Source organism: Zea mays, chromosome 5, assembly GCF_902167145.1.
Source record: "Zea mays cultivar B73 chromosome 5, Zm-B73-REFERENCE-NAM-5.0, whole genome shotgun sequence".
In the NCBI taxonomy this organism is placed as follows: Eukaryota; Viridiplantae; Streptophyta; class Magnoliopsida; order Poales; family Poaceae; genus Zea; species Zea mays.
Window position 1 is genome coordinate 36,210,994 of NC_050100.1, and position 5,425 is coordinate 36,216,418.

Sequence of the window (5,425 nt, forward strand, 5' to 3'; positions counted from 1 at the left end):
TACTAGCAAGAAGTAAAGGCTATGAAATGTAGAACAACCTTATGTCATTATGGCAAATACTAAAAAAGCAATAGACAAAGTAAAATGCTCAAAATAAATGCGACAAGTAAAGTATGGACAAGAAGATTCCTCCATTTTTCTTGAGGTATCGAAGAGTCGGCACTCTCCAGTAGTCCTCGTTGGAGCACCCATGCAAGGGTATCGCTCCCCCTTGGTCCTCTCAAGAACCAAGTGACTCACTATGAGATGATCCTTTGCCTCTTGAGCGCGGTGGGTCCCTCACGACCTCGTACAACCATCGAGTCTAGTCACCGACAAATCCTCCGGGATGATCACCGAGCTCCAATCACCATCGATCCATCTAGGTGATGTCGATCACCAAGAGTAATAAGCCATAGAATTTCACTTGACCAAGAGAATCCTAATGCATGTGGTGTGTGCTCTAGGTGGCTCTCATGCGCACTAATGAGTTCCTAACATGGGTGATTTTGCTAATCACCTCACTAGGCTTTGTGGACTTGCAATGCTCTAGCAATAAATTCTAGGTGGTTGGGGCAGCAAGGCACTTAATATGGTTGGTGGAGGGGATATAAATACCCCACCCACTAAATACTAGTCATTGCAACAGACTGATGTGCATGGGCGCATCAGACAGTCCGGTGTGCCAACTATGCACTCCCAACGGCTAGTTCTGACAACTAGCCATTGCTGTGGGGTTGGACCGGACATAGCACAGTATCAGTCTGGTGTACACCGGACAATCCGATGTCGAGCTAAAAATCGATTCTTCTGAACTGTTCGCTCTCGGGTTTGGTTCAACTCAAGGTTCCTTCTTGGGTGCTCTTGGGCCTGCTACCAAGGGGACCACCGGACAGTCCGGTGCCCCTAGGACAGCAACACTTTTTCTTTTCTTGAGATTTTCTAAACCGATTTCGATTCTAACTTTTGAGTGATTCTAGAGTGACACCTAGCACTAGTTGTGAGTGTGAACATGCACCGACACTACACTAGTTATCTTGGTCAAACTACTCGTCCACAACCCTTATTTGTAGTACGGCTAAAATAAAAATAGAAGTTCTAACTCTATACCAAGTGTCCTACAACTCCTTCGACACTTAGGATATGAAGACCTTCATGTTTGGATTCACCTCTTTCAGTCGTTGCTTCAAATTCTCATCTGAGGGATTGTTTTCACGGTTGCAGTGCAACTTCCTGCATTGTGACCTAACTTACCATTTGCTCTGCAAAACACACGTTAGTCACAAGTAATCTTACATTATCATTAATCACTAAAACTAACTAGTGGTCTAGATTCTTTCACTTCTGTACTAGGCTGATAATAGGTGAAATCTGGTGCTTCGAACGGTCCAACCTGTGTAGTCAGACAGTCTACGTGTAGACCAGATGGTCCGATACTATTCTCGGACTGTTTGGTCGTGCCGAGCAACGCCTGTGGCCCTTGTGATGGGCTCTGTGTGGTTCTAGACTGTCCGGTGTAGGGTGTCGGACGGTCTGACGGAGGATCGTACGGTTCGAGATCGTGTGTGAACGGTACGATCGTGCTCAGAGTTGACGCACTATTTAGAGAATATGGCGGTGGCTGTCGTCCTGGATATGAGTCCACCGGCATACCAAAATATGGCTAGGGAAACCAATTTGTTGCCGATGTATTTGGCATAATTGTTTCGGTGTCCAATTCATGTGATAAAAAATTAGGCATGTGAGTTTTTAATGCATGCACCATCTTCTATATATCCTCTGTGATACTTTTAATCCATTATCAAAAGAAATTTTAATAGATTGAATATCATCGACTGCCTTAGCATCACATATCATGGGGAGCTGTCGTTGGACAGCTGACATGTAATCGACATTTGTTTCCCTCTCCCAAACGACCTTCTGGTGACGATCTACCCTGAATTGCGAGAGGTACCACTTCTTCGCCACCTTGAGCACCTGATCTTGTTGTCACTGGATCTCCTCGTCCAGCTTCTTCATGTCATCTTCTAATTTTTTATGATCAGGCCGACAAATTAGTCAGCCTTATGTGTGGTTAGAGAAGCACCGTTGAGATCTTTAGACTCGGCCATATAAGCCTGATTTTGTAGATCTGCAACCTTCATCCCCAGTCATTGGGGGTGTACCGCATGGCGGTGCTCCCTGCATCGCCACGGATGGTCCGTGGCTCTAGGTCGGACGGTCCCCAGCCTAGGTGCAGGAGCGGGTCCTTCCCTGCACACTTCTGGATGATCCGCGCCTAGGGCGTATTGTCCGTGATGGCGTAGGGTTGTCTTCCTCCTCACAGGAACCTAGATCCCATCCCTTTGGGGAAGAGACCTTGTGGTGCTCTAGGTCGGTAGGTCACCCAGGGCATTCTCAAACGATGTAGAGTCGCCTAGAGATGATATCAAGATTCGATTTCACTCTGAGGATCTGATCTTGAATGAAGCAGGTCTTACCCCACCTAGGGAGACCTCGTTAGGGTAAGATTCTAGGGTCGCCTTGGGGTCGACAAGCCACCCAAGACGAATCTAGACAATGTAGAGCCGAATAGGGGTGGAGGTGGATATGCGGAAAGCTATAACTAGGTCTACGGTACATCTACTCCTAAGGTGGGAATGATAAAAAAAAAGTAAGTTGATTCGATTGGAATGTGTTCGGGGGTTCTTATTCGGTCGTACCCTTTCATATATATAGGGGAGGTCTCGACTCATTTCTAGGAGATAGCTAACAAATCACACGTGATTAGATGGATAACCACGCACGAGATAAGGATAATCACCCGAGTTAATCTGATCACGGGGGCGCCCGCCACTTTTGGTGTTCAACATTGTTGAAACAGGTATACAATTATAATAGACTTCTAACATGCTAGAAGAAAATGTTCCAAGGTCCTCCATACATTTACATGTAGATATTTCCCATCTTTTATCTTCTGTGGTTGGCTACCATGGTTTTTTGCATGACATTCTGTGCAACTAAATTACATTAAGCTCGGGTCTAGTCAGCTAGGTTAACAGTGCTGAATGTCCGCTAAAAATGGGTAGCAGTGTTGTGGTTCTCTACTGCAATGTTAAAGCAAAGTAGTTCTATGGCTGGAAGTACAACTGAATCTCTTTATGGGCCTATTGTTAATGGCACCTTGAACAGAGTTGGCTCTGATGTGACGCCACCATCATGGGTTGAATGTTTTCTTATGTAAACTCTGCAAAAATTCCTCGATCTTAGACAACCTATTTTCTTCCATGTTTAGGAGGTTTCCTTCCCTATTAGATGTTGGCTGATTGCCCCTAATTAGGAGATATATTTCCCTATCATACGTTGGTTGATTGCCCCAGATTAGGTGCTAATGGGTGATTCTTTTCTATATGGTTGTTTTCTATTTATTGTGAGATCTCCCTGATTGACTCCTTGATCATTGTTTCTATAAATCAGGTGGAGCACAATCCGGTAGAAGTCTATATATTGTAATCCTGCTACTCAGTGCAATACAACACACAATATTCCACGCTATATTCGAGATTATTCTTTGTGTACCCAATGTAAACAAGTAAGCGCAATTACAGTTATGAATCGCTGCTCTGCTTAAGTGCCATGAACTGCCCTGTGCCAGCTAGCGCTTATTAGCTATATTTGTTGTTTTATTTTGGGTTGGGGTGGGTATTTGTTTAAAAAATGTGATATCAAATCCTCAGAAGATTCATCAAACCAAAAACCCATAAGTTCATTTTTAAGAGGATAGAAAGTGTGTATCAATTGTTGAATCAAATAGTGGGTCAAAAAAGACCAGAGGGGCAATAAGGGCTTTCTGTGGTGAGTGTGTTGTTTTATCAAACGTAGCCATGTTTGTTACTATTGCCTAGCTAATTAGGGTCTGTTTAGATCCAACTCACTAAATTATAGTCCGGTCACATTGGATTTTTTTAATACTAATTAGAAGTATTAAATATAGTCTAACTATAAAACTAATTACATAGATAAGGACTAAGCAGTAGGATGAATCTATTAAGCCTGATTACACCATGATTCGAGTAGAGTGAGTTGTACATGGAGCCGCATTGAGGTCATGCTGCCGACTGATATATCTTGTTTCTATTGTTTGTTCTGAATTTCTTACTTAACTTGGAAGTCATGCCATCTTTTAGTACCATCCAAGTGAAAATATTTATTGTTGACTGCTAGGATGAACAGGCTGCATACGTGGCGTTGTGTAACATCTACTTCTTGTTCTACTTTTTTTATCAAACTAAAGGAGAACACACAGGGATACCTGGACACCATGTCAAACACCCAGACAAGTTTGAAAAGGAGTTCAAGCTGCATATGCTTTGCTTTTGTTTGGTCAAAATAACGGTCTGAAGGTTCAGTTCATTACTTCAGTTGTTGTTGCCCTTCTAGACTTAACATGGTCGTATTATTAGAAAATTGTATCTAAGATATTGTCTATTATGTTGGGCGTGTTTCTCTATTATGTTATGCACCAAGATGTTATCCACGTGGACACCAGATCAGACGTCAAAGCAAACATCTTGATGTCATGAGTCACAGATGTCAAAACATATTACCTCAACGTCGTAAACTATAGCCTCTGATGCAGCGTCAAGACGGGGCGCTTTCTCATTCTAGTTAATAAGATAGCAAGTAGTGAAAACAGCTTCGGCCTAAAACGCTTATTCAAACTTGAATTAGACAACATGTAACAATATGCCTTAGAGATGATAGTTATGTTCCAACGCTCTACTACACGTCTACACCATTATGTTGAAGCGTATAAGGAATAATGTGGCACCAAACAATGCCTTAAGACTTGTAGTATGCTTCAAACTTAGAGTTCCATCCTATTGTCAGTGTGTAGCTTTTAAACCTTCTTTTCAGTTTTATTTTTAACCATAACGTTCCACTCTTTAAATGCTGAAAATGCTTTTGATTTATCTTTCAAGAAATAAGGTCGTATCTTACGAGAATGATCATCAATGATTGTCAACATAACGAAAACCACCAATAAAAGGCTTGCCAGATGATCCCTATAAACTAGAATGCATATAATCAAGAAAACCTTTACTTCTATGAGTAGAAACATTAAATGACACCCTATTGTATTTGCTAAACACACAATGATCACAAAAATTCAGTTTATTTGATGTTATATTCATCAAGAAAACCTTTTTACATAATTTTTGCAATGCTTGTTCACCCATATGTCTAAGATGCATATGTATAAGATTAGTAGCATCATAATTGAATGGCAAAGAAATTATAACAGTACCACCCATAATTGTATTACCATAAAGACGATACAAATTTGGATATTTTAATTCAGCTTTTAACTCCATCTCCACTAGAATATTTGTACCCTTTACCATCAAGAGTACTCAGAAAAATATTTTTTTCTTATATCTGGAATATGCCTCACGTCAATCAAAGT